The 15,000-nt window shown below is 44.9% G+C and overlaps 1 non-coding gene and 1 pseudogene across 1 annotated transcript in view; both read left to right on the forward strand.

The window, feature by feature from the left end:
- Positions 1 to 12,490: 12,490 nt before the first annotated feature.
- LOC142357403 (5.8S ribosomal RNA) lies at positions 12,491 to 12,642 on the forward strand (annotated as a pseudogene).
- Positions 12,643 to 14,325: 1,683 nt separating this feature from the next.
- The window catches only part of LOC142357404 (large subunit ribosomal RNA), a 3,523-nt gene continuing 2,848 nt past the window's right edge, over positions 14,326 to 15,000 (forward strand). Inside the window, exon 1 of the ribosomal RNA XR_012761598.1 lies at positions 14,326 to 15,000. This exon is cut by the window's right edge and continues 2,848 nt beyond it. This is a non-coding gene — a ribosomal RNA (large subunit ribosomal RNA).

Raw genomic sequence — 15,000 nt, forward strand, 5'->3', positions numbered from 1 at the left:
GCTAGCTTGAGCTTGAGCTTGAGCTAGCTAGCTAGCTTGAGCTTGAGCTAGCTAGCTTGAGCTTGAGCTAGCTAGCTTGAGCTTGAGCTAGCTAGCTAGCTTGAGCTTGAGCTAGCTAGCTAGCTTGAACTTGAGCTAGCTAGCTAGCTTGAGCTTGAGCTAGCTAGCTAGCTTGAGCTAGCTAGCTAGCTTGAGCTTGAGCTTGAGCTTGAGCTAGCTAGCTTGAGCTTGAGCTAGCTAGCTAGCTTGAGCTTGAGCTAGCTAGCCAGCTTGAGCTTGAGCTAGCTAGCTAGCTTGAGCTTGAGCTTGAGCTAGCTAGCTTGAGCTTGAGCTTGAGCTAGCTAGCTAGCTTGAGCTTGAGCTAGCTAGCTAGCTTGAGCTTGAGCTTGAGCTAGCTAGCTTGAGCTTGAGCTTGAGCTAGCTAGCTAGCTTGAGCTTGAGCTAGCTAGCTTGAGCTTGAGCTAGCTAGCTTGAGATTGAGCTAGCTAGCTAGCTTGTGCTTGAGCTAGCTAGCTAGCTTGAGCTTGAGCTTGAGCTAGCTGGCTTGAGCTTGAGCTAGCTAGCTTGAGCTTGAGCTAGCTAGCTTGAGCTTGAGCTAGCTAGCTAGCTTGAACTTGAGCTAGCTAGCTAGCTTGAGCTTGAGCTTGAGCTAGCTAGCTAGCTTGAGCTTGAGCTAGCTAGCTAGCTTGAGCTTGAGCTTGAGCTAGCTAGCTTGAGCTTGAGCTTGAGCTAGCTAGCTAGCTTGAGCTTGAGCTAGCTAGCTTGAGCTTGAGCTAGCTAGCTTGAGCTTGAGCTAGCTAGCTAGCTTGAGCTTGAGCTAGCTAGCTAGCTTGAACTTGAGCTAGCTAGCTAGCTTGAGCTTGAGCTAGCTAGCTAGCTTGAGCTAGCTAGCTAGCTTGAGCTTGAGCTTGAGCTTGAGCTAGCTAGCTTGAGCTTGAGCTAGCTAGCTAGCTTGAGCTTGAGCTAGCTAGCTAGCTTGAGCTTGAGCTAGCTAGCTAGCTTGAGCTTGAGCTTGAGCTAGCTAGCTTGAGCTTGAGCTTGAGCTAGCTAGCTAGCTTGAGCTTGAGCTAGCTAGCTTGAGCTTGAGCTAGCTAGCTTGAGCTTGAGCTAGCTAGCTAGCTTGAGCTTGAGCTAGCTAGCTAGCTTGAGCTTGAGCTAGCTGGCTTGAGCTTGAGCTAGATAGCTTGAGCTTGAGCTAGCTAGCTAGCTTGAGCTAGCTAGCTAGAGCTCGACCTATGAAAAGCTGCGCAAACACTTATTCTATAATAATTGCGAAAATTAAAAATTTCACAAGTGAAAAGCTGCATAAACAGTAATTCTATGTGTGGGGCATTATTAGGGGGAGGTGTCTTGTCAAAATATGGCTGGACTAAAGACCTCAACCCAGATAGGGTGGAAGGCCCTATGATCGGTCTGTTACTAATCGGTGACCGATAAAGACCTGACCAAGGCCTGTAGTAAGCTTGGTTAGGCATTACAGGAGATAACACTAAGACCGAGGGGTCTTAGAGAGCCCTCTAGCGGGGCGAATAGAGCTAGATCGAGCCTTGGGAAAGCTAGATCGAGCAGGACTGAAGCTAAAGGATAGACCGAGAGGTCTGTCTGGTCCTCCTAGAGAGGCCAAGAGAAAGTACGAGAAGCCAACTAAAGCTTGATCGGGCCTTCAGCAAGCACGACCGAGCTGTACCGGAGCTAACACTAAGACCGAGGGGTCTTAGAGAGCCCTCTAGCGGGGCGAATAGAGCTAGATCGAGCCTTGGGAAAGCTAGATCGAGCAGGACTGAAGCTAAACGATAGACCGAGAGGTCTGTCTGGTCCTCCTAGAGAGGCCAAGAGAAAAAACGAGAAGCTAACTAAAGCTTGATCGGGCCTTCAGCAAGCACGACCGAGCTGTACCGGAGCTAACACTAAGACCGAGGGGTCTTAGAGAGCCCTCTAGCGGGGCGAATAGAGCTTGATCAAGCCTTGGGCAAGCTAGATCGAGCAGGACTGAAGCTAAGCAAGAGACCGAGAGGTCTGTCTGGTCCTCCTAGAGAGGCCAAGAGAAAGTACGAGAAGCCAACTAAAGCTTGATCGGGCCTTCAGCAAGCACGACCGAGCTGTACCGGAGCTAACACTAAGACCGAGGGGTCTTAGAGAGCCCTCTAGCGGGGCGAATAGAGCTAGATCGAGCCTTGGGAAAGCTAGATCGAGCAGGACTGAAGCTAAACGATAGACCGAGAGGTCTGTCTGGTCCTCCTAGAGAGGCCAAGAGAAAGTACGAGAAGCTAACTAAAGCTTGATCGCGCCTTCAGCAAGCACGATTGAGCAAGACCGGAGCTAACACTAAGACCGAAGTGTCTTAGAGAGCCCTCTGGTGGGGCGAATAGAGCTAGATCGAGCCTTGGGAAAGCTAGATCGAGTAAGATTGAAGCTGAAAGAGTGTCAGAGGAGCAAATGAACCTCCAAAAAGTGAAAATCAAATTTTAGAAAAAACACAAGTTAAATACTGCATGGACAGTATTTCTATGTGTGGGGCATTATTAGGGGGAGGTGTCTTGTCAAAATATGGCTGGACTAAAGACCTCAACCCGGATAGGGTGGAAGGCCCCATGATCGGTCTGTTACTAATCGGTGACCGATAAAGACCTGACCAAGGCCTGTAGTAAGCTTGGTTAGGCATTACAGGAGATAACACTAAGACCGAGGGGTCTTAGAGAGCCCTCTAGCGGGGCGAATAGAGCTAGATCGAGCCTTGGGAAAGCTAGATCGAGCAGGACTGAAGCTAAAGGATAGACCGAGAGGTCTGTCTGGTCCTCCTAGAGAGGCCAAGAGAAAGTACGAGAAGCCAACTAAAGCTTGATCGGGCCTTCAGCAAGCACGACCGAGCTGTACCGGAGCTAACACTAAGACCGAGGGGTCTTAGAGAGCCCTCTAGCGGGGCGAATAGAGCTAGATCGAGCCTTGGGAAAGCTAGATCGAGCAGGACTGAAGCTAAACGATAGACCGAGAGGTCTGTCTGGTCCTCCTAGAGAGGCCAAGAGAAAAAACGAGAAGCTAACTAAAGCTTGATCGGGCCTTCAGCAAGCACGACCGAGCTGTACCGGAGCTAACACTAAGACCGAGGGGTCTTAGAGAGCCCTCTAGCGGGGCGAATAGAGCTTGATCAAGCCTTGGGCAAGCTAGATCGAGCAGGACTGAAGCTAAGCAAGAGACCGAGAGGTCTGTCTGGTCCTCCTAGAGAGGCCAAGAGAAAGTACGAGAAGCCAACTAAAGCTTGATCGGGCCTTCAGCAAGCACGACCGAGCTGTACCGGAGCTAACACTAAGACCGAGGGGTCTTAGAGAGCCCTCTAGCGGGGCGAATAGAGCTAGATCGAGCCTTGGGAAAGCTAGATCGAGCAGGACTGAAGCTAAACGATAGACCGAGAGGTCTGTCTGGTCCTCCTAGAGAGGCCAAGAGAAAGTACGAGAAGCTAACTAAAGCTTGATCGCGCCTTCAGCAAGCACGATTGAGCAAGACCGGAGCTAACACTAAGACCGAAGTGTCTTAGAGAGCCCTCTGGTGGGGCGAATAGAGCTAGATCGAGCCTTGGGAAAGCTAGATCGAGTAAGATTGAAGCTGAAAGAGTGTCAGAGGAGCAAATGAACCTCCAAAAAGTGAAAATCAAATTTTAGAAAAAACACAAGTTAAATACTGCATGGACAGTATTTCTATGTGTGGGGCATTATTAGGGGGAGGTGTCTTGTCAAAATATGGCTGGACTAAAGACCTCAACCCGGATAGGGTGGAAGGCCCCATGATCGGTCTGTTACTAATCGGTGACCGATAAAGACCTGACCAAGGCCTGTAGTAAGCTTGGTTAGGCATTACAGGAGTTAACACTAAGACCGAGGGGTCTTAGAGAGCCCTCTAGCGGGGCGAATAGAGCTAGATCGAGCCTTGGGAAAGCTAGATCGAGCAGGACTGAAGCTAAGCAAGAGACCGAAAGGTCTGTCTGGTCCTCCTAGAGAGGCCAAGAGAAAGTACGAGAAGCTAACTAAAGCTTGATCAGGCCTTCAGCAAGCACGACCGAGCTGTACCGGAGCTAACACTAAGACCGAGGGGTCTTAGAGAGCCCTCTAGCAGGGCGAATAGATCTAGATCGAGCCTTGGGAAAGCTAGATCGAGCAGGACTGAAGCTAAACGATAGACCGAGAGGTCTGTCTGGTCCTCCTAGAGAGGCCAAGAGAAAGTACGAGAAGCTAACTAAAGCTTGATCGGGCCTTCAGCAAGCACGACCGAGCTGTACCGGAGCTAACACTAAGACCGAGGGGTCTTAGAGAGCCCTCTAGCAGGGCGAATAGAGCTAGATCGAGCCTTGGGAAAGCTAGATCAAGCAGGACTGAAGCTAAACGATAGACCGAGAGGTCTGTCTGGTCCTCCTAGAGAGGCCAAGAGAAAGTACGAGAATCTAACTAAAGCTTGATCGGGCCTTCAGCAAGCACGACCGAGCTGTACCGGAGCTAACACTAAGACCGAGGGGTCTTAGAGAGCCCTCTAGCAGGGCGAATAGAGCTAGATCGAGCCTTGGGAAAGCTAGATCGAGCAGGACTGAAGCTAAACGATAGACCGAGAGGTCTGTCTGGTCCTCCTAGAGAGGCCAAGAGGAAGTACGAGAAGCTAACTAAAGCTTGATCGCGCCTTCAGCAAGCACGATTGAGCAAGACCGGAGCTAACACTAAGACCGAAGTGTCTTAGAGAGCCCTCTAGTGGGGCGAATAGAGCTAGATCGAGCCTTGGGAAAGCTAGATCGAGTAAGATTGAAGCTGAAAGAGTGTCAGAGGAGCAAATGAACCTCCAAAAAGTGAAAATCAAATTTTAGAAAAAAACACAAGTTAAATACTGCATGGACAGTAATTCTATGTGTGGGGCATTATTAGGGAGAGGTGTCTTGTCAAAATATGGCTGGACTAAAGACCTCAACCCGGATAGGGTGGAAGGCCCTATGATTGGTCTGTTACTAATCGGTGACCGATAAAGACCTGACCAAGGCCTGTAGTAAGCTTGGTTAGGCATTACAGAAGATAACACTAAGACCGAGGGGTCTTAGAGAGCCCTCTAGCGGGGCGAATAGAGCTTGATCAAGCCTTGGGCAAGCTAGATCGAGCAGGACTGAAGCTAAACGATAGACCGAGAGGTCTGTCTGGTCCTCCTAGAGAGGCCAAGAGAAAGTACGAGAATCTAACTAAAGCTGGGTCGGGCCTTCAGCAAGCACGACCGAGCAGTACCGGAGCTAACACTAAGACCGAGGGGTCTTAGAGAGCCCTCTAGTGGGGCGAATAGAGCTAGATCGAGCCTTGGGAAAGCTAGATCGAGCAGGACTGAAGCTAAACGATAAACCGAAAGGTCTGACGGGTCCTCATAAGAGGCATGGAGAAAGATCTGATACTAAAGTACCTCTCGGAAGTAATAAAATATGCCTGATGAAGCCGGGTATGATGTTTGTTGTTTGATGGCATTCATCGATTAGGTCTGGTGGATTCCCCATTACTCCGAGTGGTACTAGTAGAGGCTCCTACAGGGGTGAGCAAAGCGAGATCAAGCCTTAGGCAAGCTAGATCGAGCAGAACTGAAGCTGAAAAGCAAAATAAATGACAGGTCTGTCCAAATCAATAAACTTGAAATCCAGTGTGGTCACCACGGGTCACGAGGTGAATTCCTAGCGATTGTCTGCTGAACGTATAGGAAGGCCCGAAACGAACGATAATTTCATTGCACAGTGGAGATACTATACGTTCAGGAGTAGCATACATCGGGTTTGATCTATGATCATGTCTGGTCTCCGAGGATCCACCGGGTTACCAACTGGCACCGCTGTACTGGGTGTAAAACTGGGCCACCTGAAGTCCCGGGTGTAAAACTAGGTGCCTCTGTGCCAAAGTAGCGGCTTGCGTAGTGCATTATGCCTCCGGCTTGCGAAATGGTTATAAGCAATAACAACAGGACGCCGCGGGGTGTTCACTTAAAGGAGTAACGTTCTCTCAAGGGAGGGGATCTAAAAATCTTGATAAAACATTTATTCTATGCAAAATTTGTGCGCAAATTTTGCAAAGTAAAAAGCTGCACTGTAGCAAATTCTATGTGTGTAGCATTATTAGGGAAGTGTTGTTTGATGGCACCTCTCTACTTGATGCACCAAAGAACTACCTTGATGGCTCATGACCGCTGGTAATCTGTCGTCGCTAGTAGTTCGGAACTGAGAACAAATATGTTCGCAAATTACAACAATTATACAGCATATTGCTGAATAAAGCAGAACCGAATAATACTCAGTGACTTTACACCAAGACTGACTAATGTCTGGATTGTATCGTCCTACTCGAGTAAGGCGAAGAAAAGCTAGAAAGATACGCTTTTCACAAAGCAGGCTTAATGCATGCAAACCAAGGAGGAAGGAGTGATGCCCCTCCTTATAATAAGCAGAACCAAATAAAGAACAGACAGCATCATCTGTACAGTGACCAAGAAGAGGTGAAACTTCTGTATGTGAAAAGGCAATTTGAGCGAGATTTATTAGCAGACTAGTATTATGTTGTTTCTAGTAGGCGAAAGCCGAAACATCAACATGTGAAAATCTGATATTAAATCCTCAATCATTTTCCCTAGTATTATACAGCTATGAGTAACCTTAATTGGACACGGCAATTATTGCTGACCGGTGAAACTTTCGCATGGGAAAGACACACACACTTCTTGACAAAGCAATAAGTATTATGCTGTTTCTAGTACGCGAAAGCAGAAACATCAGCATGTGAAAGTTGTGAAGTTGAAGAATTTTTGTGTTGAGTACGATGTTGTTACTAGTAACCATGTCGACAGCTGAGAACTGTTCTCTAACCAATAGAAGGTGAAACTTCTGTATGTGAAAAGGCAATTTGAGCGAGATTTCTTAGCAGACTAGTATTATGTTGTATCTAGTAGGCGAAAGCCGAAACATCAACATGTGAAAATCTGATATTAAATCCTCAATCATTTTCCCTAGTATTATACAGCTACTAGTAGCCGTAATTGGTCAGGGAAACATTGTTGACCGGTGAAACTTCACATGGGAAAGACACACAAATTACTTGACAAAACAATAAGTATTATGCTGTTTCTAGTATGCGAAAGCAGAAACATCAGCATGTGAAAGTTGTGAAGTTGAAAAGTTTTTGTGTTGAGTACGGTGTTGTTACTAGTAACCATGTCGACAGCTGGAAAGCTGTTCTCTAACCAATAAAAGGTAAAACTTCTGTATCTGAAGAGGCGGCGTGATTGAGATTTTTAACAGACTAGTATTATGTTGTTTCTAGTAGGCGAGAGCCGAAACATCGACATGTGAACATCTGGTTTTTAAATCATGAGTCAATTCTCCCTAGTATGATACAGTTGTTAGCCGGTATTGGTAACAGTAGAACAGAGATTTGGAGGGCAAAACCTGCTCATGGGAAATGCTCACAGAGCGCTATCTACCAGTACACATAGTATTATGCTGTTTCTAGTACGCGCGAGCCGAAACATCAGCATGTGAAATGTGTAATCGTGGGTAACTCTAAGTGTGTAGAGTACTGTGTAGTAACTAGTAGCCATGCCAAAGCATGCATTGAAACTCTTCGTGATTTAAAAAGCTCAAAGCAAGATTGACGAGGCCGCAAGGCTATGTCTTTCTAAATTCGAACAAATCGAAAGATTGTTCAAAGTACAATTAAACTGATTGATCCTGTCAGTTGCCATATGCTTGTCTGAAAGACTAAGCCATGCATGTGCAAGCGAAGCTTGAAAAAGTGGAACCGCGAATGGCTCATTAAATCAGTTACTATCTATTAGTTGATTTGCAAGCTAAATGATTAACTGCGGTAACCCTGCAGCTAATGCATGCTGATTGTCCGACACTGTCGGAGACTTTTACAAGACTACACCGGGTGATTTGCTAAGTACAGACACATCCCGTGATGAGTCCTAGTAACTGAAAGATCCCAGATAGCTTCGGCTTGGGGACGGAACTTCCGAATTTCTGACCTATCAACCTATGATGGTAGTGTAACGGACTACCATGGTTGTGACGGGTAACGGGGAATCAGGGTTCGATTCCGGAGAGGGAGCCTTAGAAACGGCTACCACAACCAAGGAAGGCAGCAGGCACGCAAATTACCCACTCTCCGCACGAGGAGGTAGTGACTAGAAATAATGATATGAACCTTTATGGTTTGTAATCAGAATGGAATGGACTTAAAAGCTCCATTGATGAACGAGTAGAGGGCAAGTCTGGTGCCAGCAGCCGCGGTAATACCAGCCTCTACAAGCGTATGCAATAGTTGCTGCGTTTAAAAAGCTCATAGTTGGATCTGTTTGAGTAGAACGGCAACATGGTCTTCAGTTAAATCTGTTGACTCGTTCCGCTCATCCTTCGCATCGAAGAAATAGTTTGCACTTAAATGTGACGAACTGTGGAAACGGTGTTTTCACCCTGAGAAAATTAGAGTGTTCAAAGCATCCTTTGGGATCGAATAATAAAGCATGGAATAATGGAGAATGACCCGCTACTCGATTGATGCCGGTTGGCTGAGTGCGGTAATGATTGAAAGGAACAGACGGGGGCATTTGTATTGCTACGTTAGAGGTGAAATTCTTGGATCGTGGCAAGACAAACTACTGCGAAAGCATTTGCCAAGAATGTTTTCATTAATCAAGAACGAAAGTCAGAGTATTGAAGAGGATTAGATACCCTCGTAATTCTGACCATAAACTATACCAACCTACAATTTGTCAAAGTCGATCTTGACTTGGCAAGAGATTAACCGGGAAACCAAAGTTTATTGGTTCCGGGGGAAGTATGGTTGCAAAATCGAAACTTAAAGGAATTGACGGAAGGGCACCACCAGGAGTGGAGCCTGCGGCTTAATTTGACTCAACACGGGAAAACTCACCCGGTCCAGACATCTTAAGGATTGACAGATTGAATATCTTTCATGATTATATGGGCGGTGGTGCATGGCCGTTCTTAGTTAGTGGAGTGATCTGTCTGGTTAATTCCGATAACGAACGAGATCTTCTCCATCTAAATAATGAAATTCACTATATGTGAATTCAAACACTTCTTAGAGGAACTATGCGGAATTAAATACCGCAGATGAAGTGAGGCTATAACAGGTCTGTGATGCCCTTAGATGTTCTGGACTGCACGCGCGCTACACTGTGTACTTTTAGATTGAGTACTCAGCCCTTGGTCCGAAATGGACTGGGCAATCAGAGAAAAGTACAGCGCTTCAAGGGGATCGTCTGTTGTAACTTGCAGACGTGAACCAGGAATTCCTGGTACTTATGAGTCAACAACTCATAGGGATTACGTCCCTGCCCTTTGTACACACCGCCCGTCGCTACTACTGATTGGATAGTTAAGCAAGAATTGCAAATTCCTACTGTTGGGACTTCGGTCTCCGGCAACGGGATGAAGCGGATCGAGCTTAATTGTCTAGAGGAAGTAAAAGTCGTAACAAGGTTTCCGTAGGGGAACCTGCGGAAGGATCAGTGATTGATTCCTTCGGGCATGGCTGCTGGTAGAGGCCATGTCTGTAGTGCGCATGACGCTCTGTCGCTAGAGATTGCTTGGCAACCAATCTCGAATTATGTATCGAGCTCAAAAACTACTTGTGTGGATACATAGTTCAGCAGTCATGGCAAGGGACTGCTTAAAGGGAGACTAGTTAGCAAAAGCAGCCTAGCAGAACTGCAGCTATCTAGATCTCAGAAGCTGGGTTATAGAAGCCCAGCTATAGACTTGTGAATGAGAAAGGCCTAAAAAGGTCCACAAGTCGCGTGGTTAGAACCGACACGCAAAAATCCCAGCGAGTGACAGAGCGTTGCGCTGTTCAGTGGGAAAGAGTTGAGCTACTCGGGGCGCCCACTGAACTTGCTCCGAGCCAAAGGCTCGAAAAAACACAGCTTAGCCTCAGATCCTTTACATAGAAGGCTAGCTAAAATAAACTTACCTTGGACGAGGGTAAAGTTTAGTCAGTTCTTAGGGGAGAGTAATCCACAGCTTCTCGCCCTCTGAACATTCTCCCAGATATGTAGGTCTGGGAGAGTCTCCTCCTGTTCTTCGGAATCTGGAGGTAGACAAAGACAGTACGATACGATCTTGCATCGGGATGACTAACCGATAATGATCATAATCTGACAATTTTTCCGGCTTGAGGCACCGGAGTCAGATTAAAGACACATACTGAACTAAAGGCGTATGTGCAAAGCTTGTCGGAGTGTAGAGAGTCAAGCTGAGTTGACTCGTCACGTGGTGATGACAACAGCCATGTGCAAAACACTCACAACTTTATCGTCTATGTGGAAAAGGTTGCTAACAGCGCTCTCTATGAGAGGCCCTCGCATATAACTATACGAGGAAAAGGCGATAGAGTTGTTTGAATGTGGGGCAGGTTCATCGACAAGCTAAGTTGATCACATTCTTGTTGTGGCATCCTACTAGAATTGGTCACGGTCTGCACCAACTCTCCCCAAGTTGGCCAGACTTAAAACTAGAAATAAGGTTTGCAGCTATGTGAACCTAGAAACTGTAAAGGAGTTGAAAGAACTTAAAGGAATTGAAAGAGGCCTTGAGGTATATCCTCTTGGTAAAGACCCACAAAAGCTCACAAAAGTGGCTTCGAAGGGCAAAACTGGTTCATCCAAAACAATTGGAGAGCTTAAAGCAGAACCAATTCGAATGAAACACTATTGGTGAAACTTCATCATGAGAACGTCACAAGCTGATCACGCTCTATGATATGACTAGTATTATGTTGCTTCTAGTAGGCTAAGCGCAAGCCGAAACATCAACATGTGAAAGTCGTAGAATTTTGCAATCAAACTGTGGCTAGTACTGTGATGTTACTAGTAACCTGGTGTTCCGTCATATGGCCAAGAGAGCATTTGAAGGCGAAACTTCTGCATGGGAAAGCTGCATCATGATCAAAATTTTATATCGAGTATTATGTTGACGTTAGTAGGCCTTGGCCGAAAACGCAGCATGTGAAAGGTATAGATAAAAGTTATTGTTGCAGTCAGTACTGTGTAGTTACTAGTAGCTGGATTTAAGCTCAAAATGAGACACTGTTGGTGAAACTTCATCATGAGAATGTCACAAGCTGATCAAGCTCTATGATATGACTAGTATTATGTTGCTTCTAGTAGGCTAAGCGCAAGCCGAAACATCAACATGTGAAAGTCGTAGAATTTTGCGATCAAATTGTGGCTAGTACTGTGATGTTACTAGTAACCTTGTGTTACGTCATATGGCCAAGAGAGCATTTGAAGGCGAAACTTCTGCATGGGGAAGCTGCATCATGAACAAAAGTTTATATCGAGTATTATGTTGACATTAGTAGGCCCTGGCCGAAAGCGCAGCATGTGAAAGGTATAGATAAAAGTTATCGTTGCAGTCAGTACTGTGTAGTTACTAGTAGCTGGATTTAAGCTCGAAATGAGACACTGTTGGTGAAACTTCATCATGAGAACGTCACAAGCTGATCACGCTCCATGATATGACTAGTATTATGTTGCTTCTAGTAGGCTAAGCGCAAGCCGAAACATCAACATGTGAAAGTCGTAGAATTTTGCGATCAAATTGTGGCTAGTACTGTGATGTTACTAGTAACCTTGTGTTACGTCATATGGCCAAGAGAGCATTTGAAGGCGAAACTTCTGCATGGGGAAGCTGCATCATGAACAAAAGTTTATATCGAGTATTATGTTGACGTTAGTAGGCCCTGGCCGAAAGCGCAGCATGTGAAAGGTATAGATAAAAGTTAGCGTTGCAGTCAGTACTGTGTAGTTACTAGTAGCTGGATTTAAGCTCGAAATGAGACACTGTTGGTGAAACTTCATCATGAGAACGTCACAAGCTGATCACGCTCTATGATATGACTAGTATTATGTTGCTTCTAGTAGGCTAAGCGCAAGCCGAAACATCAACATGTGAAAGTCGTAGAATTTTGCAATCAAACTGTGGCTAGTACTGTGATGTTACTAGTAACCTTTTCTTACGTCATATGGCCAAGAGAGCATTTGAAGGCGAAACTTCTGCATGGGGAAGCTGCATCATGAACAAAAGTTTATATCGAGTATTATGTTGACGTTAGTAGGCCCTGGCCGAAAGCGCAGCATGTGAAAGGTATAGATAAAAGTTATCGTTGCAGTCAGTACTGTGTAGTTACTAGTAGCTGGATTTAAGCTCGAAGTGAGACACTGTTGGTGAAACTTCATCATGAGAACGTCACAAGCTGATCACGCTCTATGATATGACTAGTATTATGTTGCTTATAGTAGGCTAAGCGCAAGCCGAAACATCAACATGTGAAAGTCGTAGAATTTTGCGATCAAACTGTGGCTAGTACTTTGATGATGCTTGTAGCCAACCGAATTGGTTGAAAAGCCCAATAAGTAAGCTAACTTGGGAGAGCTTGTTGGAAACCAAATGCTACTAGATTGGTCCAAATACATCCTTCAACAGGGGATCACTTGGCTCGCTTTACGAAGAGGAGCACAGCTATATGTGTTAATTCGGTATGAATCGCAAGATTTGTTTACCGACCTCTCTAACGCAAAAGGCGGTCTCGGCTTCGGCTGTTGACTGCGTCCGATTCAGGGTTATATAACTCTCGATTGAACACATTGATGTTCTATTGTTGGTGCTTCCAATAAAATTGGAACACTTAAAGCAGAACCGATTCAAATAATAGCATTCTGATCAATGATTGCATTCCTTGATCAAGAACTGCTGGAGTCATTGTGATGGCGAATTTTCTTCATAAGAAAATTGCAAAGAGACGGAACTTAATGAGACTAGTATTATGTTGTTTCTAGTAAGCGGAAGCTGAAACAGCAACATGTGAAAATCAAGTTTTGTTCAATGATCTCGAGGCGATAAGTACTATGAAGCAACTAGTAGCCTAAGCATGACTCAGATTTGAGACAGTCAAAAAGACTGGCGAAACTTCTTCACATGAAAGTTACATAGAGAACTACAAATGTATACAGCGAGTATTATGTTGTTTCTAGTAGGCGAAAGCTGAAACATCAACATGTGAAAGTTGTCTGCAAACTGTAGAACGATATGTGATTAGTACTGTGCTGTTACTAGTAGCCAGTCTGACTGTAGAAGCCAAGACAAAGGGAAACTAATGCATCTGAAAAGGACAAGTTATGGAAAGGTATGCACGATAAGTATTATGTTGTTTCTAGTAAGCGGCAGCTGAAACATCAACATGTGAACGTCGTTGTGTACAGTAACCTAGAACTATATAGTCCTTAGTAACGTGCATTTACTAGTACCTGTAATTGGTATTCAGACTCAGGCAGTTTGGAATAGTTTGGCAAAGATGCACCAGAGAAAACTGGGATTTGATACAGAAATTGTTGAATACAAGTATTATGCTGCTTCTAGTAGGTTGAATCCGAAACATCAGCATGTGAAAATTGAAAACATTTCTGGTTCGAATTGTCACAAGTATTTGGTGATCTGAGTAGCCAAACTCACTACAACGCCAATTGAAGGCAAAAATTCTCAACGGGAAAAGCTATTCTCATTGAATGAGCTAACAAGACGAGTATTATGTTGCTTCTAGTAGGCGAAAGCCAAAACATCAACATGTGAAAGTCTTGCTGAACAAATTTAATGTTGTTGAGCTCAGTACCGTGTGAATTAGTAGCCATAATTGGCGAGCGAAAATTGAACTGGCGAAACTTCGTCTTTGGAAAATTGCAGATGCCGAGCACTTATTTTGCAACGAGTATTATGTTGACTGTAGTAAGCGAAAGCCGAAACAGCAACATGTGAAAGCTGTTGAAATTTGTGGTCATTTTGCAATAAGTACAAGGAGTGTAACTAGTAGCCAGGTCAAAATTTGGGATAAGAATGAGCAAAAATTCTGCATGAGAACAGTTGAAATTATGAAACTAAATTACAAAGACTAGTATTATGTTGTTTCGAGTACGCGAAAGCGGAAACATCAACATGTGAACGTTTGTAACGAAGTTTCGTTAATTTTCAGCCTAGTACTGAGCAAGAACGAGTAGCCTCATCTCCAATCCCACGCAAAATGTAGTGAAATATGTGAGTGAACCTTATTCACGGTGAGGGTTTCCCGAGGTCTGTATTGCAGCGAGTATTATGTTGCTTCTAGTAAGCGAAAGCTGAAACAACAACATTTGAAAGTTGGAATTAATGACTGAATGGAAACTTCGACCTGTGTTTGATAGTAGTAGCGAACAAAACTGCTGAATCGGTTTCTGTCTCATATTGGTCAGTGAACCAATTAAGAGACAATCAACTACATAACCTGAATTGGGCGAGAGAACCCCCTTAACTTAAGCATATCAGTAAGGGGAGGAAAAGAAATCAACTGAGAATCCCTTAGTAATGGCGAATGAACAGGGAAAAGCTCATCGGGAAGAGAAATGGCAACATTTCTCGGTGTCCGGTATGGTTTGATGCTAGACTGGTGAATTTGTCCTGATGTCTACTGGAAAGTAGCATCAAAGAAGGTGAAAATCCTGTAAAGGTCATTTTCGATACCAGTCATAATGGCTCATTCCTATGAGTAGAGTTGTTTGAAAGTGCAACTCGAAGCTGGAGATATGTCTCTCCAAAAGCTAATTATAAAGCGAGACCGATAGTAAACAAGTACCGTGAGGGAAAGTTGAAAAGCACTCTGAAGAGAGAGTGAAAAGTACGTGAAACTGTTGAAGGGGAACTGGAGTGAGCGTTACCATACTCAATGCCTTGATATTATATTCTCGGCTACCGAGTAGTGTAGTTGTCGTCTTTTGGCAAATCTTGTTAATGAATCGAGCAGAAGTTTTCCTCGGAATTCTTCTTGTTGATTCTAAACAAAATGAGATAAATTGATCTTGATTGCCTGTCTGACCTCAACTTCCTATTCAATGCTCTCTACAGCCCGTCTTGAAACACGGACCAAGGAGTGTGAGTTGCTTGCAAGTGTTGTCGCT

The sequence above is a fragment of the Convolutriloba macropyga genome, unplaced genomic scaffold (assembly GCF_964194025.1).
Source record: "Convolutriloba macropyga unplaced genomic scaffold, txConMacr16.3 SCAFFOLD_3870, whole genome shotgun sequence".
NCBI lineage: Eukaryota > Metazoa > Xenacoelomorpha > Acoela > Convolutidae > Convolutriloba > Convolutriloba macropyga.